The 25,115-nt window shown below is 39.2% G+C and overlaps 1 long non-coding RNA gene across 1 annotated transcript in view; it reads right to left on the bottom strand.

The window, feature by feature from the left end:
- The window catches only part of LOC139042093 (uncharacterized), a 104,484-nt gene that overhangs the window by 15,029 nt on the left and 64,340 nt on the right, over positions 1-25,115 (bottom strand). Inside the window, exons 4-5 of the long non-coding RNA XR_011498327.1 lie at positions 23,321-23,500; positions 13,415-13,560 (exon numbers count right to left, since the gene is read on the bottom strand). This is a non-coding gene — a long non-coding RNA (uncharacterized lncRNA). The remainder of the gene's footprint in view (positions 1-13,414; positions 13,561-23,320; positions 23,501-25,115) is intronic.

Consider the following 25,115-nt stretch of genomic DNA (forward strand, 5'->3'; position numbering starts at 1 on the left):
TCATTTTGTTGGAATTACTCTGGGTATTTTTATGGTATGAGATTAGATTCCAAGGTAGGGAGTAGAATGTGTAGGATGGTGCTTACAGAAAATGAGAGCTCGACTTACAATGGTTCAATTTTTCACGGCGCTCCTGGAATCAATTAAGTCTCCAATCAAGGGTCACTTGTAAGTTAGACCTTTGGCTCTGTTGCTTCACCTGATGGACAATAATAAATGGTATTGATTGTTTAACATCCCCAAATACCTCACAATCTCACATGTCCTGAAGGTTTCTTAAGAAAAGAGAAGTCAAGGGTAAATTATACACCAAAGACAGGAGGAAGGGAAGGCTTTGTCCCCATATTCTGCCTAGGTCCAGGATTCTGGTCAACTGAACAAAGAAGGCCAGTATTCTCCCCAGGAGAATGTGGATATCAAAGTCACGTGCCTAAGAGAGTGCTCCACGGTGTTAGGGAGAGCAAACGGTTAACTAGAGCCCCAGCCAAGGAAAACTTTAATTGTGTCACAAGAATAAAAATGCAGCAAACGGGAAAAATAGATAGTTGTCTAGAAGAAGTCTACTGCAGCCTCAGCATGTGGCAGAGAAGCACACCTACCACCAAACCCCTTTACTCAGTTCACCCTCCCAAACAAGCTCTTCCAGAACACAGGAAGGGAGATGTAAGGACGGACGCCATTTTTACTTCCAGGTTTTTCAGAGAAATCACCATATTGACTTTTCTTTCCTATTGTCCCAGCCGTGGCTGTTGGGCCACATGGCCTAGTTTAGTTCTTAGAAAATGTAGTCACTGTAGTAGATCTTACTTATAACAGTTATGCTTATAGTAGACGTCCCTAGAAAATGCAGTTACCATAGTTGATCTCTGTAACGTTATGTTAATTGTGAAGGTCATCTGGGATCAGGAGAGGATCAACAAGCAAGTGTGACTGGCAGCCACAGCCCTCACATTTGCTTCTCTGGGTCAGATGGGACAGGTCTAGGTCAGTCTCTCAAGAGACTCTGATGAGGTCCCTTTCCTGCAGGGGGGTGTGTTGCCACAGAGTTCACAGCAAGGAAGGAATATTTGGTGTTCACATTGGTGTCCAAGGAGATGGGTCCTCCATCGTGATCGTTTTCACCACAGGATCTTCCTCCAGATCAAGAGTCACTGAAGCAGCTCAGAAAGCGCCCCTACCATTAAGGGCCACAACTCATTATCAGATTTCCAGACCAGTTATTTCTCTTCCAAGACCAAGCCACTTTGAAGAGTCAAGCCCTCCTGTTTGGCAGAGTAAAGGGCTTATTCTCTTTCCAAAGGACTGGAGGGAATTGGGAAAGTACCAATGAAAAGAGCCTTCTCCTTGTACTTGGGCTCCTTGAAGACAGAGAGTGGGTTTTCCATTTCTATTCCCAATATTTAGCCCAGCACCCTGTATGGACTCAACACAGAATTGATGTAAACTGGATTGAATCAATTCTATCTCATGTCCATGAAAGAGACTCAATTAACAGCTTTTATCATGTCAAAATTTAGGATAGATCCCTAAAATAGGATGTTTGAGACTATCCGAGGAGCAGAGGAAGGGATGCTGGACTTCAAGTCAAAGGCATATGTGATCAATCTATTTCTGCCACTTACCTGCGATGCACGCTGGGTAAGTCCTTTCATCTCCGAAGCTTAGTGTCCTTATCTTTAAAATGGGAGCAAGCATAACTGTCCTTCCTTCTTCACAGACTGCTGTGAGGGGCAAACTTCAACATGTTCAGAAAATGCTTTGAAGTAGGTGTTGTCACTACTGGGAGCATGTTAACTTGGTGAAAGGTAAAGGATGTTGAAAATCATCCTTAAATCTCCAATACCTTCCCAGCAGTGTTCTGACCTGAAATTTCACCAACCTAGTTTCCTAAAGCAACTTATTCTGCTGAGAAAATGCCCGGGCAAAGAAAGAACATCCATTTGCTATCAGGCATGAGTTGATGGCTACCTGAGAGCAGGAGGGGACAAGGGTGGGGGAGGAGAGCAGATGAGGAGCCAAAGAACAAGGAACAGAGGACACAGGAATGGAAGAAAGCAGCCACGGCTGAGGCCAGCTCCACGGTTGACTCTTGTGGAGGAGAGAGATGAAGAGGACCAGGCTGTGTTGAAAGCCAGCCCAGTATGTGCCAGAACTACAGACTGTCTAAGGATGGTCTGGTTCCAGTCCATTCTCCCACCCCGACCTTACCCTGCGACATAGAGCAGAGAGATCTCAGCAGGCACTCAGCAGCCACCACAGAGATGCTTAGTAGTACTCTTTCAGATGTGTGGGGTGAGGACTCCTCACTGAGTTCCTGTATTTATCAAAACTCCTCCCAGGAGACCACACCTGCGGGGTTCAGGCATTGGCCCCCCAAAGGGCATGTTTCAATAGTATAGATGATGGCTTATAAAGAAGGGGCTGCTGTCTGGCTTCTACGGAGCTATGGGCTTCAGTTTTGTTGAGTAGGGTGTCTGGGGCCAGAACTGAACTACTCAAGGGACAGAGAGGCTGAGTGCTGCCATCAGCACCATCCCTAACCTTCCCCCTACATGGGCTCAGAGACTTAGCCCCACTTCTACATAAATGTGAAACAAATGATTGAAGAATATTCATTTGAAAGGCAATTACTCTGGATGTCCATGTGTCTCAACTCAGCATTGCCCTCAAATTTGCACAGAAGCCCCATATAGGAAAGGGTGTGTGTTTCTGCCCCTCAGAATGGACCTGAAACTTCCCATGGACAGAAGCTTGGTCTCTCAGAGAAGACCCCTGCCCTGCCCCCATCCCCACCCCACCCCAGGAGGGTGAGCCAGGAGCTGGGCACTCACCTCTCCCCAACCCTCTCCAATGGCCTGAGACTGGGAAAACAGCTTGTCACATTCCAGCCCTGATTCTGTCTGGTGCTATAGGGGACAAAGGGCTCATAGCCACCTTCGAAGCCACTGACCTGTCCCAGGTCCTGACCTATAAAAAGAAGAGGAACAGAAATGATCACATTCACTCTCAGTCTTTAGCTCCTGCTTGCACTCTGGGGATGCAGACAAATTTGCAGTTCACTGAGCCAGTTGTTTTCACTCTGGTGGTATCATATGGACTGTGACAGATGTGGTGGGGCACTGGAGCCTCTCTGCTGCCATTTTCCCCGTCAAGGCATGAGATTGCACAGCAAAAGCAAGAGCACGCCTCCTCACATAGCACCCACTGCCAAAGAGCCCTGCAGGACGGAGAGGAAGACCGTGCCCTTCAATGCAGCTTCTCGTCTGCACAACCCAGGCATTCCTGACCTAGAGCATTCATTCCCTCATTCGTTCACTTGTTCATGCAATCATTTATTTATTCACTCACTCAACCAAGAGTCGTTCAATACCCATGTCTGCCTGCACTGTGCAGGGAACTGGTGGAAAGCAAGGGTGGCTGGAGCACAGATTGGTGGTGAGTGGGTAACAGAGATACAGCTGGGAAGGAGAGCAGGACCTAATCAGACAGGGCCTTGCAAGCCAGGCATGAATTCTGAGCTATTGTAAGAGTGGTGGGAAGCCACAAGAGGATTCTAAACAAGAGAGCGGGATGATCACGTATGCATTTGAAAGAGTTGGCTGTGGGTGTAGTGTAGATGGTGAGGGATTGCATAAGGTTTTGGGGGGAAATTCAGGATTGGTTCAGATGAGAAACAGAATAACGTGGACCCAGGTGCTTTTAGTACAACTGGGGAGACAGACATGTTCAAGAGATATTTAGGAGGTAAATTGACAGAACTTGAACATGTGGATGAGGGACACGAGTTCACAGGATTCTGGATGACACAACTGGACAGGCAGTGGCCACCAGGAAGGGAAGAGAGACTCAGTGAGAGCCGAAGCCAGGAACTCCATTTTGAACATCAGCTAAAGGCACTCTGAGATATCCAAGCAAGAGGGCAGCTGTACATATTGGCCTGAAGTTCAAGGAGAGGCCACGCTAGAGTTATTTGGGGGTCACATACAAGACCAACTTCATGGTCATGTGACCTACACAGTCACACAGGGCCCCACGCTTGGTTTAATGCTCTGCTGTCACCACCTTCAAATCTTTGAAGAAGGGGTCCCACATTTTTATTTTGCACAAAGCCCAGAAAGTTGTGTAGCTGATTCTGAACATATAACATAATATCAATAAGGATACGGATAGTAATTGAAGTTATAGACATGGATTCATTCATTCATTCCATGAGCACTCAATGTGTTCCAAACATTGTTCTATGCACTGAGAATATAGCAGAGAACAAAAGACACAAAAATACCTACCCTGGTGGGCCTTGTTTAATAGTAGGTGGCGAAATCAACAAACAAGATAAATGAGTGTAATGTAGAGTGTGTGAGATGATGATAAGCCTCTGAAGATAAATAAATAAATAAGGGGGATGTATTAGTCTGCTAGGGCCGCCATAACAAAACATCCCAGTCTGGGTGGCTTAAACAAGAGAAATGTATTTTCTCACAGTTCTGGAGGCTAGAAGTTCAAGATCAATGTGCTGGAAAATTCCATTTCTTATGAGGCCTCTCTTCCTAGCTTGCAGACAGACACCTTCTCACTGCACCCTCACATGGCCGTTTCTCTGTGTGCACAGGGCAGGGGTGGGGGAGAGAAGAGAGGGATCTGGAGTCTCTTCTTAGAAGACCACCGGTCTTGTTGTACCACAGTCCCACTCTTGTGACCTCATTTAACCTGAATTACCTCTTTAAGGGCCCTATCTCCAAATACAGTCACATTGTGCGTTAAGACTTCAACATATGGATGGGGGGGGTGGGGAGGGAAGTATGCCATTCGGTCCATAACAAGGGGTAGGGAGTGTTGGGGGTATAGCAGAAGCTATCAGCTCTCTACCTTTGTCTCCTCAACCCACCTCTGGGGTCACCTGCAGTTTCCATGACTGTTACCATCGATGCTAACATTTTACCTCAAACTCCACTGTTTTTCTACAGAAATGTTAAGGAATTAATGCCCCCAGCAGCAATCTTCAAATAAACAGGGAAAAGATATGATGGATATGCCGCAGCTGCCTTGCTCCTGAGCAGGGCAATTCTGAGGCGTGTGTTTTACAAAGTTTCTCAGGAGGTCTCCTGGTGCCCACAGCAGTGAGCCACTTATTAATCCACTTCTCATTGCTGGTCATCCCTTCCCTTTTTCAGTTCCCTGCTACCTCGTTATACTTCCTGAGGCCACCTCCTAAAAATAACCACTTGCACTCGTTGTCTCAAGGTCTGCTTTCAGGAGAACCCAAATTAAGATAGGCGTTTTCAATTTAAAGTATATATATAAGGCCTCGGTGAGAAAGCGACATTTGAATAATGTCCCATGAAGAAGGTGGGGGAGCAAGCCATGGGGACATCTGGAGCTAAAGTGTTCCAGGCAGAGAGAATGGCAAGGACAAGGACCTCGAGGTGGAGCTAACTCAAGTTCTAGCTGCACCAGTGAGGCTGGTATAGAGGCCGGGGAAGAGCATCAGGAAATGAGATCGGCTAGCTAATGGGAGGCCATTGTGGAGAGTAGTGCTGGCCTGGAGAATTAGGACCCGAGCCACGTGCATAATTTTCAACTTTCTCATAGCCACATCAAAACAGGCAAAATAGGTATAGTAATGTATTTTATTTATTCCAATATATCCAAAATACTATTTTTCCACATGTAATCAGTATAAAAGAAATTGTTGGAAAGATATTATATTCTTTTTTTATACTGTATCTTCAAACTTTGGTATATATTTTACACTTACTGCACATGTCAATTGGGATGCTACATTTCCATCAGACATACCTAGCCTGTGTCATGGGCTGAACTGTGTTCCCCTAAAATTCATATGTAGAAGCCCTCAGCCCCAGCACTTCAGAATGTGATTGTATTTGGAGATAGGGTCTTTAAAGAGGTGATTAAGATAAAGTGAGGTCATACGTGTGGGCCCTGATCCAATAAAGCCAGTGTCTTCCTAAGAAGAGGAGGTGAGGACACAGGCACACACGGAGGGAAGGCCATGTGATGAAACCAGAAGTCAGTCATCTACAAGACAAGGAGAGAGGCCTCAGAAGAAATCAGCCCTGCGACACCTTGATCTCAGGCTTCTCGCATCCACAACTGTGAGAAAATAATTTCTGTTGTTTGAACCAGTCTGTGGTACTTTGTTACGGCAGCTCCAGCGAACTAATAAACCTACATTTAGATTTCTAAATCTAAAACTGCATAAAATTCACAGTTGGAATAGGAGATACATGCGCCCAAGTTGTTCCACACTCACTTAAAAGTTCCTTATTGGCTGAAGCTCCATTTCAAGTGCTCAATAGCCTCATATAGTTAGTAGCTACCAGGCTGGAGGGTTATGGGTCATAATAATATATGATTATGGGCCATAATAACAACTTTGGCTTTTACTCTAAATGAAGTATAAAGACATGAGAGATTTTTGAGCAGAAGAGTGATATGGTCACACTGGCTTCTATGCTAAGAACAGAGTAGGGGGAAGTAGGGAAGCAGAAAGTCCAATGAGGGGGCTAGTACAACAGTTGAGGAAGAGATGACAGTGGCTTGGGTCAAGATAGTAGCAACGGAGGCAGTGAGAAGTGGTCTGTTTCTGGATATATTTTGAAGGAATAGCAGACAGGATTTTCTGACAGACTGGATGTGGGATGTTAAGGGTCAAGAATGACTCCAAGGCTCCCCCCACACTGGACTTTTTCATGAGATTTTTTTAATTGAGATATAATTCATATGCCAGAAAATTCACCTTTTTAAAGTATGCATTGCGGTGGTTTTTATTATATTCACAAAGTTGCACAACAATCCACTAATTCTAAAACTTTTCATCACCCTACAAAGAAACTCCATACCCGTTAGCAGTTATTCCTAATTTCCCCCTCCTCCAGCCTTTGACAACCACGAATCTACTTTATGTCTCCACAGACTTGCCTTTGTGGACATTTCATATAAATGGAATCATACAATATGTGGCCTTTGTGTCTGTCTTCTTTCACTTAGCATAATATTTTCAATGTGCGTCCACATTGTAGCACGTGTCAGTACTTCATTCCTTGTTATGGCTGGATAATATTTTATTGTATAGATATACCACATTTTTGTTCATCTACTCATCAATTGAGGGACATATGGATCGTTTCCACTTTTTGGCTGTTATAAATAATACTGCTATGAAAATTCATGTGCAAGTTTTTTGTATGGAGATGTTTTTGTTTCCCTTAAGAATATGCATAGGAGTGGAGCTGCTAAGTGACGTGGTAGCTCTAAGTCTAACTTAGAGCTAATTATTTTCCCAAAGCAGTTGCACCATTTTGTATCACAAAGCAATGTATGAGTGTTCCAATTTCTCTATACACTCACGAATTCTTGTTATGTTCCATCTTTTTTATTATAGCCATTGCAGTAGGTATAAAGTGATATCTCATTGTGGAAATTTGCATTTCCCTAATAAGTAACGTTGTTGAGTATCATTTCACATGCTTATTGCCACTTGTTTATCTTTGGAGAAATGCCTATTAAATCTTTTGCCCAGTTTTTAATTGAGTTATTTGTCTTTTTATTGCTAAGCCCTGTAAGTTCTTTATATCTTCTGCATACCAGTCCCTTATCACATATATTAATTGCAATGTTTTCTATCATTCTATGGGTTATCGTTTCACTTTCTTGATAGTGTCCTTTGAAGCACAAATGTTTTTAATTTTGGTGAAGTTCAATTTATCTATTTTACTTTGGTTGCTTGTACTTTTAGTATTCAATTTTGTCAAATGCTTTTCCTGCAACCATCGAGATGATCCTGTGGTTTATGTCCTTTATTCTACTAATATTGTGTGCTACATTGCTGAATTTTCATATGTTGAACTAACCCTGCATTCACGGATTAAATCCCATTTAATCATAATGTATAACAATTTTCTATGTTTCTGCATTCACTTTGTTAACATTTTGTTGAGAATTTTTTATGTATCTTCATAAGGAATTTGGTCTGTAGTATTTTTTCTTGTGATACCTTTATTAGGTGTTGGCATCAGGGTAGTATTGGACCCATAGAATCAGTTGGGAAGTGTTTCCTCCTCAATTTATTTTGGAAGAGTTTGTAAAGAGTTGTTGTTAATTCTTCTTTAAAGAGTTGGTAGAATTTACCAGTGAAGCTATTTGGGCCTGGCATTTTCTTTGTGGGTAGGTTTTTTACAACTAATTCAGTTTGTTTACTTGTTATATGTCTATTCAGATTTTCTATTTCTTTTCGAGCCAGTTTCAGTAGTTTGTGTGTTTGTAAATTTGTCCATTTTATCTAGGCCATCAAATTTGTTTGCATATAATTATTTATAATATGTTTCTATAATCCTTTTTATTTTTGTGAGGTCAGTAGTGATGTCCCTTCTTTCATTCCTGATTTAGGTAATTTGAATTTTCTCTCTCTCATTTTTTTTCTTTTGTTTGGGGTGTTGGTCAGTCTAGCTAAAAGTTTGTCAATATTGTTGCTCTTTTCAAAAAAGAAAATTTGGTTTCATTGATTTTTCTGCATTAGTTTTCATTCTATATTTCATTTATTTCTGCTTTAATCTTTATTCCTTCCTTACTTCTAGTGTCTTTGGGTTTTATTTGCCCTTATTTCTCTAGTTTTTTAAGGTGAAGTTTAAGTTATTAATGTGAGATCTTTCACTTGTTTCATATAGGTATTGATAGCTATAAATTTCCCTCTAAACACTCCTTTAGCCACATCCCATAAATTTTGGTATATTGTGTTTTCATTTTCATTCATCTCAAAGTATTTTCTAATTTCCCTTCTGATTATTTCTTTAAACTATTGATTATTTAGAAGTGTTTTGTTTAATTTTCATGTATATGTGAATTTCCCAAATTTCCTTCTGTTACTGATTCCCACTGTAGTCAGAGGATATATTTTGTATGACTTAAATCCTTTTAAATTTATTAAGACTTGTTTTATGGCCTAATATAGGTCTATCCTGGAGAATGTTCCATGTGCATTTGAGATAATGTGTGTTCTGCTGGTTTGGGTGGCATTTTCTATAGATGTCCATTAGTTCTAGATAGTTAATAGTGTTGTCCAGTCTTCTATGTCCTTCTTGATCTTCTTTTTAGTTGTTCTATCCATTATTGAAAATGGGGCATGGATTCTACAGTACTATGGTTGAATTGTTTATTTCTTCCTACAATTCTGTTAGATTTTGCATCATGTTTTTGGGCTTTATTGTTAGGTGCATATATGTTTATAGTTGTTCTATCTTCTTGATGGATTGACCCTTTTATCATGATAAAATATCTTTCTTTCTCTCTAGTAACAATTTCTTCTCTTTAGATTACTATTAGCATGGTACATCTTTTCTTCTTTTTACTTTCAGCCTATTTGTCTCTCTGAATCTAAAACATGTCTCTTGTAGACTGCATATAGTTGTATCATGTTTTTTATCCATTCTTACAGTTTCTGCCTTTTGATTAGTGGTTAATCTATTTATATTTAATGTAATTACTGATAAGTCAGGATTTACCTATGCCATTTTATTCTTTTCTATATGTCTTATATTGTTTTTGCTCCTCTATTAATCCATTCCTGCTTTCTTTTGTGTTAAGCAAATATTTTCTAGTGTACCACCTCAATTCTCTTTTCATTTCTTTTACTATATTTTTCAAATTTTTTAATGGTTTTCCTGGGGTTTATGGTGAACAGTTGGGACTTTAAGAGGATGAAGAAAAGAGGAGCCTGAAAAGGAGAAAGTACTGAGAAAAGATGAAAACCCAGGAGTGTGTGGTGTCCTGAAAGCCAAGTAAGGAAAATAGTCAAGGAGACGGGAATGATCAACTGTGTTGAATACCACTGAGAAAGGAGATAGGACAAGAAGCTAACCTTGACAAAGGCAGTTTGGAGGACTGGTAGTAGTGGTGCGAAAGCCTGACCAGAATGAGTGAAACCTCTAGGGGAAAATAGGTGGTCTATTTCAAGGAGAACCTAAAAGAAGTCAGATTGCAAAAGGAAGAGCCATTTCAGATTCCTTGCCTCTTCTTTCCATAAGAAGTCAAATCAAATGAAAGAAATAACGCATGTGTATAGAGGACTGGATGGATTTCAGTAGTCTGAGTTCTCTCTTTCCTGTCTGAGAAGCAGAGTCATATAGACTTTTGCAAATCTTTTAGGCATTTCACTTCATAGTATATACTAGTTTGAGAAAACTATTTGGAAGGCCTTCTATATATACAGTTAGCTTGGCCACAGCATCCACCTAGGGACCTGGAAGCCAGGAAATCAGAATACCTGTGGAACTGGCAAACAGTTAGCCATTGATGATTAAGTAGCTAGGAACTAAATGGTTTTTTTAATTTCCTTTTTGCAATTACTGATTATCATCACTTTTAGCTGTTCCTCCACCCGTTATTAACTTTGCTGTTCAGGCAGTATGCTATCTGACTCCCACTGGGTTCCTATAGATAACATCTCCCTGGATCCTGAGCAACCATGGTAATGGGCGTTTGAGCTGTTCTTCAGGAATTAGAACTCCTTTGTCCACTCCAGGCCAGTTGAGACCACCAACCCATCAACTGGGCCCATGTAGATGTCCAGTAAGCGACCTTTTGATGACAAGAGGCTAAAAACTCCACCCTCAGACCATACTAATGTTGCCATTTTGTGAGCATGCGTCCCAGGAAGAGCCGTGAAGTCTGACTACACTTGCGCAGATCTTCAATTACCTCACCTCTCCTCACCTCCAATCATCTGTCTCTGCATTTCAGACCACCTTGCCCCCTACACCATAAACATCCCTGAGTCCCTATTTTCAAGGAAGCAGATCTGAGATGCTCTCGCTTCCTCGCATGGCTGCCTTGTGATTAAAACCTTCTCTCTGCTGCAATCTCATCGTCATGGTGTTTGGCTTTCCCAGCAGTGGGCAAAAACGAACCTGGTGCGGTAACACCTGCTAATTCAGGGAAACCATAATATCTTACGTAAAGAAAAAACACTTCTGTATGTCTCCTTTATTCTCACACTATTACCACACTACTTCTGACACCACATGTGTGTGGGTTTTTCCCACACTAGCAATTCTGTGACACCAGCTGTGTGTCCTACAATTTAACTCAATTCTGACACTTTCTAACCGGAGTGTCAGGAAGACACCACCACCATCACTTTGGATGTCAATCTCAAGTCCAGGTTGTTACCTGTGATTCTGACCAACTGCCTATTAATCAGAGGTTACCACAACACCTCGCCCTGGGTTCGATTAATTTGCTTGGGCCACTCACAGAACTTGAGAAAACAATTTACTTACTAGATGATTGGTTTATTACAAATAATATTAAAAAATATGAATGAACAGTCAGATGAAGAAATACATAGGGCAAGTTCTGGAAGGGTCCTGAGCACAGGAGCTTCTGTCCTTGTGGAGTTTGTGGTGTGCCACCCTCTGGACGTGTGGATGCATTCTTGTTCACCAACATGAGCACTCTCCAAGCCCCATATCCAGGGATTTTTATGAAGGCTTTATTACATAGCTATGATTGATTAAATCATTGGCCATTGGTGATTGATTCAACCTCGAATCCTTCTCTCCTCCCTCGGGGGTGAGGGAGGGGGTCCCTAGTTCTGAAAGTTCCAACCCTTTAATCAGACTGGTGGTTTCCCTGGCAACCAGCCCCCATCCTTAGGGGCTTTCTAAACGTCACCAGATTAACATAAACTCAGTTGTGGTTGAAAGGGGCTTGCTATGAATAGCACAAAACATCTTTATCACTCTTGCTCTCATCACTTAGGAAATTCCAAGGATTTTAGGAGCTCTGTGCCAGGAACAGGAAGAAGACCAAATATCATATATATTTCTTATTATAAATCACAAAATTACATTTGGTATCTACCTAAGACAGGAGTTGTTGTTTTTTGAATTCCACTTCAGATACTATTATACTTACTCAGTTTTTAATGTAAGATATTCAACGACAATCAACAACAATTGAATTCCTTCATATTCCTAATGAAGAGAAAAAATTATTCCCAATTTCCCAAATGGAAATTGAGACCAAATGGAAGATAGTTAGTTTTCCACAGGAAAGGATTTCCAACAGACCAGAAACAGGAAAATATGCCTGTAATAGACATACTTGCCCCTCCAACGTGCATTCCCTTTTCCCTTGCTAATACACCAATTTTATTCTAATATCTACACCTTCTGTCACAGATTAATTGCCCCAAAGAACTCAGGAGTGAGTTTAGAAGCATTTAACTCTTTTTCCAAATTGTTTTTTTTTCCTTTTGTTATGTTAAGCAGATGCGGTCACCAACCACCCTGAACCAGACCAAGACTCACCCAGAGCTACGTTTATAACCTTTGCCTTATTTTCAATGCTAAGATCTCTCCAGGAGGAGCTTAGGCCTCATTGCCTTAACTGCAGTGCACGTGGAAGCATGTTTTCCAACAGAGCCTGCACAAGCAAATACCCACCTCTCCTATTTAAATATTCATTCCCCATCTGAAATAAAAGGTCCCTGCTTCCCTTAGTTTGGGGACACCATGACTCAGGAAATGATTCCTCATGGTCTCCTATTTGCTACAAATATACCTGACTTTGTGAGACAACTACTTCTGGTGGAGAGTCTGATTTAACTCACCAGGAGGCGAACCCACTTTGGTTTCGGTAACACTTCCTCTAACGCAAAGTTTCTCAACCTTGACAGCTGAAGCCAGATAATTCCCTTTTTTGCAGGGGAGAGGAGAAACACGCTATCCTGTGCATTGTAGCGTTGTAGGATGCTTAGAATCATCCTTGGCCTCTACTCACTAGATACTAGTTGCACACGCACACCAGTTACGACAACCAAAAATGTCACCTGGGGGCAAAATCATCACCTCGTGAAAATCACTGCTCTGGGGATAGGGCACAGGAGTTCCAGCCTAAGCAATTCAGCTCAGTCCTATTCTGGCCCACAGTTATTAGTTCAGTGGTGAACACGAGTCCCAATTCAGTCCTAGAAGTTTAGAGCAAACATTTTTTGGTGGCTTCAAGGAATGAAACTCTCATTCCCTCTGAACTATGTGATATATGGATGAAACTCTTGAAACCAGTGCATCCATTTTCTCTCCTTGAAAAAAGTCGGGCTCAGAATGAAGCTGACACCACACGAGGCTAAACAGAGACACTGAAAGAAACTGGGTTCTGATTACACTGTTAAGCTACTGAATCCAATCTGACCTGGATTTATGAATGCATCCTTTTGTTGTTGTTTAAGACAGTTTCACTTGAGTTTTCTGTTACTTGATACCAAAAGAATCTTAACCTATAAAACATAAGTAGGTTCATGCCATTTAGACCTCAGGAAATTTTTGACCCAGTCTAAAAAATAACCTATCATTAACTTCCAGTTTTGAAAAAAAATTTTAAGAAAAGTCGAAATTACCTCTTTCCATCTTTGACTTCACCACATTCATCTCCAAAGTCATGTCAGTTGTGTACCCAAATGGGTGATGTCAAAGGAGTTTCATCATACGGCCCCCATCAAAATGTCTTTGATTACCAACTCAGCCAGAATGGTCCTGAGAGAGCCTGCAACAGAAAAGGAAGACAACTGAACACTTGGACTCTAGGTGTTCCCAGTATTGCCTTGCTGTTGCCCACCCAGGGCAGCAGTTGTCAAACTGTGGTCCATAGATCCTCAGGTGTCCATGAGACCTTTCCAAGGGACCCACAAAATCCAAACTATGTTTACAAAAATGCTAAGACAATATTTACCTTTTTCACTGCATTAACTTTACACCGATGGTGGTGAAACTGCAGGCACTTTAGCACAAAAAAAGGCAATAGCAACTACTATACTCATTGTCGTACTTTTTACTCACAGTAAAAAAAAAAAAAAGCCACTTAAGAATGTCCTTGACGAAAAAGTAAAACTTATTAATTTTATTATATCTTGACCCTGCATGCACGTCTTTTTCATTCTATGTGAATCAATGGGAAGAATGCTGAAAGCCTCCTGCAGCACATCCAAGTACAACAATTGTCTTGAGGAAAAGAATTTGTGCAATTGTTTGAGTCGCCAGCTGAACTAGTTGCTTTTTTCGTGGAAACACCATTTTTACTTGAAAGAATAACTGACAGACAAACTATGGCTTTTAGGTTTGGGTATTTGGCAGGCATCGTCTCAAAAATAAGCCAAGTAAGCCTGTCATTTCAAGGAAATCCATTGACAGTATTTGTAACTAGTGATAAAATTTGAGCTCTTGAAAAAAATGAGAAGTCTGAAAAACTTGCATCCACTATGCTAAGCTTGACAGCTTCCCAATACTTAAAAACTTTTCTGATGAGATCAGTAGTGATGTTTAAAAATGTGATTTTTTGATTTTGTACAATAAAATATGTCAAATTTGGAAGATCTACAGAACACATTGAATGGTTTTTCTATTAGTTTGCCTGTCATTTACTTATTGATTTTAGGAGTTGTTTTTATATATTCTAGATAGGAAGCCTTTGTCAGTTATGTGCATTTAAAATATCTTGTTATACTCTGTTGCTTGTCTTTCCACTTCCTTGATGGTGTCTTTGAAATAAAGAGAGTTTCTTGTTTCAATGTAATCAAATTTATCATCTTTCCCTTGATGGCATGAATATATTCTCCTATCTTAATTTCTATCTTTCACATTTAGGTTTTTAATCTACCTGGAAGGAAGTTTTTATTAGGTTGAATTACATGAATTGTCTTATATTTGACTCTTTTTGACCTACAAAATGAGAGTTCTGTATGACTGAACACAATACATGAAGTGAGGCAGGATTTTCCATTTTTTCATGTGAATAATAAATTTTCCCAGTACTGTTTATCTGAAAGTCTATCCTTGCCCACTGATCTGCCATGCCATCTTGCTAATGTAGGTCTTTTTGTCAATCCCAGCCCCAGGGCTATATCACCTCAATTATTATGGCTTTAAAACAACGTGAGTTCTGTAGGGCGAGACCTCTCACATGGCTCTTTTTCTTCAAGAGAGTTTGGTTCTTCTTGACTCTTTGCACTCCCAAATAAATCTTAGGATCAGCTTGTCAAGTTTAACCAAAAGAAATTTTGGAATTTTATTGGAATTGCATTGACTGCATGCATCAGTTTGGAAGAATGGACCTCTTCACAATGCTGAGCCCTCCAGTTAATGAACACAGAATATCTATCAACTTATTATATCTTCTTTAATGTCTCTCAATAAAGGATGATAATTTTCTCCTGATAGGTTTTACATGTCTTTTATTAGATTTACTTCCAGGTACTTTTTGAGCATGAGATTTGATTTTACTCAACTTACAAGCTAATAAGTTAGCCTATTATTGGTTCATGAGTGCTGGTAGAAGACACAAGGATCCTGTAGAGATGAAAACTCTTATTTCTCACAGCAAGCAACAGGCGCATTGATTTTCCTTGGTCCAAGCCCCATGGAGGAGGCCAGAGGGCTTCTCTCCCCACAATGGGTTTGCTTTATAGCTGAGGATCACTGAGCTTGGAAATTACAGTCAAGCATCACTTAATGATGGGGATACATTCTGAGAAATGTGTCTTTAGGTGATTTCACCATGATGCAAACATCAGAGAGTATACTTACACAAACCTGGATGGTATAGCCTACTACACACCTAGGCTGCATGGTATAGCCTATCGCTCCTAGGCTACAAACCTGCACAGCATGTTACTATACTGAATACCGTAGGCAATTGTAATACAATGGTAAGTATTTGTGTATCTAACCATATCTAAACATAGCAAAGGTACAGTAAAAATATAGTATAAAAGACTTTTAAAAATGGTACACCTGTACAGGGCACTTACCATGAATGGAGCATACAGGACCAGCAGTGGCTCTGGGTGAGTGAGTGATTGGTGAGTGCATGTGAAGGCCTGGGACCTTACCGTACACTACTGTAGACTTTATCGGCATCGGACACTTAGGCTACACTAAATTTATTACAAATATTTTAATTAATCTTAGCTTATTGTAACTTTCTTACTTTATAAACATTTTTACTTTTTTAACTCTTTGACTCTTTTTAATAACACTTAGATTAAAACACAAATACATTGCACAGCTGTACAAAAATATTTTCTGTCTTTATATCCTCATTCTGTAACTCTTTAAAATGCTTTTTTAATTTTTTATTTTCTTTTACTTTTTCAGCTTTTTTGTTAAAAACTAAGACACAAGCCCACACGTTAGCCTAGGCCTACACACGGTCATGATCATTAATATCACTGTCATCTACCTTCACATCTTGTCTCACTGGAAGGTCTTCAGGGGCAATAACATGCACGGAGCTGTCATCTCCTATGATAACAATGCCTTCTTCTGGAATACCTCCTGAAGGACCCGCCTGAGGCTCTTCTTAAGGAAGTGTCGCTCTTTTCAGAAATATGTCCATGGTGATTTGCACGGTTTGTTTCTTTTTTTCATCATAGATTTGCATATAAGCAGATAATGCACCACAAACATTCTTCTCTATTAATGAAAACCTTTCAGTGTTGGGGTCCATGTTTTCAAACTTTTAAGGAGCTTATTGAGATCTGCAAAAGCTTCAGCTAAACCTTCCATGTGAATTTTCTTAGAGGGGAGGGGAGTTCTTCTTTTTCTTCTCCTGCAGTTTCCTTTTCTCTTGTCTCTTCTTCAGCTATGCATTCCTGTTACAGTTTCAACAACTCCTCATTGGGCAATTCCTCAGGAGCCACCTCCAGGAGTTCCTCAGTGTCATCTTCATCCACACCCAGGGTAAAGTAGTCTGCCTTCTCAACCACAGCCTTGTTGATTTTTGCAACCTCCTCATCCTTGGCAAATCCTTTGAAGTCATGGATGAACCTCTTGAGTACCTTCTTCCAGATCCCATTCACACATTCCTTGGTGACATCACCCCCAGCCCAAACAAGGTTCTTGATGCGGTCACAAATGTTGTAATCCTTCCAGAATTGCCTCATTGTCTTCTCAGTGTCTTCTTCAGTTGCAGCAGTAGGCTTGGCCAAGGTTCTCCTCAGGTAGTAGGTCTTAAAAGCTACTATAATTTCTTGATCCATTGGTTGGATGAAAGAGATGGTGTTTCAAGATAGAAACATCACTTTGATATTGGAAGGAAGGTAACCAATAAAAGGAGGTTGTCTAGAAGCATTATCAACAATAAGCAAAGTCTTGAAAGGTATATTTTTCCTCAAACAGTATTTCTCCATTTCACTGGGGTAGCAATTTAGGAGGACATCTTGGAAGAGAAGCCGGGTCATCCATGACTTCTTATTCCTCCTACAGTACACTGGCAGTGTGTGCTTATTGATATCCTTGAAGGCCCTGGGTTTCTCACTGATCACAAAGGGTTTCAATTTGCAGCCTGCAACATTGCCCCCAAGCAAGACTGTTTTCCTGTCCTTAAAAGTCTTGAAACCTGGCATTGACTTGGTCTTCTTATCGATGAGTCCCTTCGGGCATTTGTTTTCAGAATAGAGAGTTTTCACTTATATTGAATATTTGCTCTGGCAACTAATTTTCCTCCAAGATCAGATTATCTAGAGTTTCTAAAAATTCTTCAGCTGCCTTCACATCAGCACTCACAGACTCACCACTCACCTTCACCTTTTGTAATGAATAACAATTCTTGAATCATTTAAACCACTCAGAGATGGCAGTAAATTCAACATTGTAGTCGAATCCGGCCTTTTCTTTCAATATCACAAACAAACTTTTTGCTTTGCCCGTGATCATCGTGGTGCTGAGAGGAATACGCTTCTGTGCCTGGTCTTCAATCCAGGTCATCAGAAGTTTCTCCATGTCTGATATAGGCCTTTCTCAAATTTTTGTTAGTCTCATTGGCTTCAATGAAGCTGATCCATTAACAGCTTCCATCACTTTGTTCTTGTTTTTCAAGATCTCAGCTATGGTGGAAGAGGACATGCCTGACTGGGGAGCAATAACCATCGCTGATTTTCTGCTTTTGTAATCCTTACTCACTTTTAATTTTGTTTCCAGGTCATTCATTTGACATGGCCTCTTACTGGCAGCACGCACAGTGGATTTTGTATGGCTAGGGGCCATGATGAACACAAGAACACGAGATTAAACCAAGCACAAGAGAAAACAATGCAGTCAAGAAATGCAGTAAACATGGATGTATGAAGCTGCTATCAGCTTAACACAGCATACTGATTTACAGTAAACATTTTTTTATAAATAGAAAGCATACACTCTGGAATAATGATTTAAAAAATAATATAGTAAATACATAAACCAGTGACAGTCACTTGTTATTATTATCGAGTATTATGTACTGTACATAATTCTATGTGCAACACTTTTATACCACTGGCAGTGCAGTAGGTTTATTTACACCAGCATCCCCACAAACACATGAGTAATGCATTGCACTATGACATTATGATGGCTGCGATGTCACTAGGCGATAGCAATTTTTCAGCTTCTTTATAATCTTATGGGACCACCATCATATATGCTGTCCATCATTAACCAAAATGTCGTTACGCAGTGCATGACTGTGTTATATGGCAAGCAATAAGCAAGCTTGCTCTTTGTCCCAGAAGAAGACATTATTTCATCCCTCAAGATTTCTTGATAGAAAGACAGCATTAAGATAAGACCATGTAAATAGTTGTTGGAACCATCCATTCTTGGCGTACACAGTAACACATGCGGGAGTATAAAAGACTCACGGAGGAGTATCTCCCAACAGTAATTCACAGAATCTTGTAAAAATTTTATTTTCTAACCGTCTGTTGCTGACATGTAGAAATATAAATAAATTTTGTATATTAATTCTCTATCTAGCAATCTTACTAAACTCATTATAGTCATGCATCACATAACATTTCAGTCAGGAACGGCCCACACGCATGATGTGGTCCCACAAGATTAGTACCATACAGCATTGGTGTAGTAGGCTATACCATCTTGGTTTGTGTAAGGACACCATGATGTTCACACAACGACAAAATTGCCTAACGATGCATTTCTCAGAATGTATCCCTATCATTAAGCGACACATGCCTGTAAGTCTAATAATTTAGCCTTGGATTCCATAGAATTTTCTACATACAAAATCATATCATTTTTGAATAACAAAATGTTTCTTTTGATCCAACCTTATATTTTTTACCTTTTTTTTCCTACTTTATTTCACTGGCTAAAATGTTTCCTTGGCTTAACTAAAGCAATGTTGAGAGAAATGATGACAGCACTATCTCATTCTTTATCTCAAAGAGAAAGCTTTAAATGTTACACTGTTATAAATGATGCTTTCTCTAGTCCCCTTTCCTTTTTTTTGCAAATACCTTAGATTAAATTAAATAATTTTTTTCTACTCCCAGGTTGCTAAGTGTTTATAGTAATTGGATAACTTTTCTTTTTCTGCACCTCTTGAGATTATTGCATGATTTCCCTCCATTCATCTAGCAATGTTAAAACAAATTTAATTTTCTAATGTTAAAACCTTGCATTATCGAGACAAACTCAACTTTGTCATGATATATTATCATTTTTGTACTCTATTAAATTTGATTAGCCTTTTTTTACTTATATTGCCATTGTAGATATAAACTTCTCTCCAAGTACTGCTTTAGCTTCAACTCAAACATTTTGATTTGCAGTATTTTTATCATATAGTTAAAAATGTTCTCTAACTTCCATAAGCATTTCTTCTTTGAACTGAGAATTATTTATCAGCGTGTTTTCTAATACTAAACATACTCTTCTAATTATCATTTTACCGTTGATTTCTAGCTTGATTGAATTGTGCTGAGAAGACTCAATACACATTATTCAGACTTTTTAAATTTATTTGAGTTTGCTTTACGGCACAGCGTATAGCCAATTTTGTGTAAATATTCTGTGTATTTTGAAAAAGTGCGTATGCTAGTCAAGTCAATAATATGTGTCCATTAAATCAAGATTTTTCCATCATGTTTAAATATTCCATATTCCTCCTGCTATTTTATCTGCTCGTTCAATCAATTACTGAGAGAGAGGCATTAAAATGACTCACATGATTGTGGATTTGCCTATTTCTCCTTGGAGTTATCAATTTTTGCTTGAATATTTAGAGGTCCTGTTATTAAGGTACATATCATTTTAAATTATGACGTCTTTTTGGTGAATTGAACTTTTCGTTTTTATGAAGTGATCCTCTTTATCACTAGTAAGGATTTTGGCTTAAAGTCTATATTTTCTGATCTTAATATAACTGCGCTGGCTTCCTTTTGGTTGGATTCTGCCCAGTATATCTTTTTTCATTCTTTGTTTCCTTTCACTCGTTCTATATCCTTATATTTTAGAAGTTTCTTTTATAAATAGTTAGATTTTGTATTTCATCCTCTCAGACCATCTTTTTCTCTGTAGCACTTATTCCATTTTTTATTACTATTAATAGACCTTATTTTTTAAAAAGTCTTAGATTTACAGAAAAATTGCAAAGATAGTACAGAGTGTTCCAATATACCACACACCCAGTTGCCCCTATTATTAACATCTTACATTAGTATGATACATGTTATAATTAATGAAACAATATCGATACATTATTATTAACTAAAGTCAGATTTCCTTAGTTTTTACCTAACATCTCTTTTCTGTTCCAGGATCCCATTCAGGGCACCATATTACATTTAGTAATCATTTCTCCTTAGGTTTCTCTTGGTTGTGATGGTTTCTCAGACTTCCCTTGTTTTTGATGACTTTGACAATGTTGAGAAGTACTTGTCTAGTATTTTGTAGAACGTCCCTCAACTGCACTTTGTCTAACGTTTTTCTCATGGTTAAACTGGGGTAGTTTGTTTTGGAGAGGAATATCACAGAGGTAAATGACATTTTCGTTAGATCAGACCTACGATATGTACTATCAACGCAACTTATCATGTTGATATTGACCTTGATCACTTGACTAAGTTAATGTTTATCAGGTTTCTCCACTACAAAGTTACTCTTTCTCCCTTATCCATACTGTATTCTTTGGAAGGAACTCACTATGTACTGCCCACACTTAAGGACTGAAGAGCTATATGTCACCTCCTTGAAAGAATCTACATAAATTATTTGAAATTTTTCTGCATGGGAGAATTATCTCTTCTCTCCCATTTATTTATTCATTCCATCACTTATTCATGTCAATACAGACTCATGGATATTTGTTTTATAGTCTGGGTTATAAATCAATACTACCTTATTTTGTTGTTGCTCAAATTGCTCCTGGTTTGGCCAGTGGAAACTCTTTCCCTTGAATCCTGTGCACCTTTGATCTACCTACATCACTATGAGGTGTTTGGTAGGGTTCAGTGGGTTTGTTGTTTTTCCAGTACTTCCTTACTTTCTGGCACTGTAAGATGCTCAAGGCTTATCTTGTATATTTCATGCCCCAGGCCTAGAATCATCCATTTCTCCCAGGAGATGGTTCCTTTTGTTGGATAATGGTATTACAAAGATCTGGGTATTAGGTGAGCTCATTACTACGAGGGTATCATTTCTTTTAGCCTCTCAGCAGACAAAACAAAGATATACATGTGTGTATATTAACCAGTGTTAACTGTATGTAAACATTTGTATCTGTTAGGTTAGTCATCAGTTCTTACTGACGTTTCCAACTCTAATCCGTTACCATATAGATGATTCTAGCCTCCTCCCAGTGCTTATCCATAATTCCCACTCCAGCATTGAGAAACTAAGCTCCACCATCTGCCGTTGTTTACTGAATTGTTCAATTCCAGCATACACATATAGCAGTACCAGAATTGCTAGCCTGTACCTCCGTGGGAAGCAATTTTGTCATCTGGAGTACAGTGCTTATGTTCAGTCGCTTTTGCCTTTAGTCTCACAGACTCCATTCATTTCCAAAAAGACTTAGGTCAGTATGTTTTCTCCCATCCTCTTTAGTGAGGTCTTTTCAAATACATTTGTGATACAGTTAGATTCTATTGCCATAGTTTAGACTCTTTCCCGGGATCTTCCAGACTCCTGAATGATTTTTTTAAATTTGCGTGCATTGAGGTTCAGTTTTTATGTACTGAAGTTTTATAGGTTTTGACAAATGCATAAGGTCTTGTATCCACCACTACAGTGTTATACGTAATAGTTTCACTGCCCTAAAAATTCCCTGTGCTTCATCTATTCATCCCTTGTCCTCTCCTCCCAATCTCCAGGCAACTACTCATCTTTTCACTGTCTCTACAGTTTTGCCTTTTCCATCAAGGCGTATAATTGTAATCATACAGTATGTAGCCTTTTCAGACTGGCTTCTTTCACGTAGCAATATGCATTTAGGGTTCTTCCCAGTTTTTTCACAGCTTGATAGCTCATTTCTTTTTATCGTAGAATAATATTCTACTGCATGGATGTACCAGTGTGTTTGTCCATTCACCTACTAAATCACAGCTTAGTTGCTTCGAGTTTTGGGGTAATTATGAATAAGACTACTATTAACATTTGTTTGCAGGTTTTTGTGTGGATGTGAGTTTTCAACTCAACTGGGTGAATATGTAAGAATGTGATTGTTATAGTATGGTAAGACTATGCCTAGCTTTGTAAGAAACTGCCAAACTGTCTTCCAAGAGGCTGTACCATTTTGCATTCCCACTAGCAATGAATGAGTTCCTGTTCCTCTGAGTCTTAGCCGGTATTTGATATTGTCAGTTTTTTGCATTTTGGCCATTCTCGTAGATGCATAGTGGTACCACAGTGTTGTTTTAATTTGCAATTAACTAATGACAAATAATGCTGAGGATCTTTTTATATGCTTATTTGCCATCTCTCTGTCTTCTTCAGTGAGTTGTCTGTTCAGATCTTTTGCCCATTTTTCAAATGGCTTGTTTATTTTCTTATTGTTGAATGCTAAGTATTATTGCATATTTTCACTTATCCTTTTTACATTTAATGAAAGTACTGATACATTTCTGTATCTATTCCTCCATTTTATTTTGTGCTTCCTATTGGTTCCACTATCTCTCTTTTTCTCTCATTTTTTTTTGTTTTTTGCATCTTTTTGGTTGATTGAGGACTTTTCATCCTCTCATTTTTCTCCTCTACTAGTTTGGAAATTATACACTACATTCTATTCTTTTGGTGACTACCATAGAAATGACAATGTGCACACTAATTCATCAAAGTCTAAATTTAGACAATACCTTTACTGTTTGTCTAGACAGTACAAAGACTTCATAACGTTTTAATACCGTTCGCCATCCCCCACACTTAGTATTTTAATTAAAGTGGTTTACTTTTATCTTATTTTTAAAAACACAGACACACACACAAGATGTTGTTGTTACTTTTTTATGTATACCATGAGCACTTGGACTTACCCATGTATTTGCCACTTTTCTTACAAGGTTGTAAGCCTTCCATCTGAGCTTGCTGTCTTTTTGCTTGCAGTTCATCTTTTAGAATTTCCTTTAGAAAAGGTCCTCTGGCAACAAATTCTCTTGGTTTCTGGTTTTCTGAAAATGTTTTTATTTTGTTCTTATTCTTGAAATATCCTGTCCCTGGGTGAAGAATGCTAGGTTAGTAGTTAGTTTTTTTTTCCTAGCACATTGAAGATTTGATGCTAGGTTTCTATCATTTTTGTTGAAAAAATCAGCTTTCTGTCTGACAGTTACTCTTTTAAAGGTAATGTGTATTCTCCCCCCCACCCTTGGCTGCTTTTAAGATCTTTCCTCGTTGATGTCCTGAAGTTTCACTATAGTGTGCCTAGATGTACACTTTTTATTTATTTCTCTTGGAATTTGTAGGGATTTTTGATTCTGTAGATTTTAGTCTTTAACAGTTATCAAAAATTCTCAGCTGTTATCTCTCCAAACATTTTTCCCATCCCGTTCTCACCTGTCCTTCTAAACTCCAGTTACATTTTTGTTAGATTTTCACGTTCCATTCTCCATGTCTCCTGCTATCTCTTTCACATTTTCTATTTTTGTGTGTCTCTATGCTATATTTGGATAATTTATTTGACCCATCTTCAAGTTCACTCGTTCCCTTCACCTCTATCTAATTTGATGTTAAACTCATCCACTGGGTTTTTCGATTTTATTATAATTTTCATTCCAATAAATTATATGAGGTTTTTCTTAAAATCTGTGTTAAATTAATTAAACAAGGAGGCCACTAGACTGAAGTGGCTCTAATGCTGTGACACCTGCCTAAGCAACCCAAAATCTAAGTCTGTGAATGCCTCAAGGTTACAAAATCAAAATGCTAAGGGCAACCAATCACCAACAGGCAACGGGGTTTTAAGCTACAGTCAATCAATCATTTCCTTACTTTGCTTCTGCCTTTTTCTGTATAAGTCGTGACCCTGGCTGCTGTTGGCAGAGTGCTCCTAACCACTTGTGACTTGGCACTGCCAGATTCAAATTGATTTTTGCTCAAATAAACTCTTAAAATTTTTCACATGCCTCAATATACCTTTTAACATCTGCTTAGACCTTCATTATAGTTTTGTCTTCCCTACAGACATTTTAAGCTTCTCTTTTATTTCTTTAAACACAATAATCATATTTACTTTGGATCATGAGACTGATGATTGCAGTGTCTGAAGTCTGTGCAGATCCATTTCTTCTGTCTGTATATTTGGTAATTTTTTATTGTTAGCCGCCCCTCTTCCTTTTCTTTTTGAGAATTCTTTGATGCCTTGGGTGGAAATGGACTCTTCCAAAGAGGATTTGAGCTTGCATTTACCAGATGGTTGGGACATTGCCATCCTAAGAGCACTTTAAAATCTGACTTGAAGTTTTTTGGACCACCCAGGTCACACAAATTTGGCTTACATGCCCACATGAAGGTCAGCTCAAGATTTTAGCTATCAGGGAGAGGTTTTTTTTAATTAATTCTGTTTGTCTGGTGCTTAGGCAACTTGCCTTGAAATTTCCTGTGTGTGGAAGGGGTGTAGTTGTGTTCAGTTCTGGCTCACACTGACACAACACGTGATGCATCGGGGTTCCAGGATTTGGGAACAGGCACTGAACTTTGCTTTCTCTCCTTCCAGCTCTCTCCCCCCCCCCCCACACACACACACACACATACACACGCACAGACACTTGTCCCAGAAAATTGAAGCTCCAGTTTATTAGGTTCAGCAACAGCCCTCAGGGTGAAAACTTTGCT

This window comes from Equus asinus, chromosome 25 (genome assembly GCF_041296235.1).
Source record: "Equus asinus isolate D_3611 breed Donkey chromosome 25, EquAss-T2T_v2, whole genome shotgun sequence".
In the NCBI taxonomy this organism is placed as follows: Eukaryota; Metazoa; Chordata; class Mammalia; order Perissodactyla; family Equidae; genus Equus; species Equus asinus.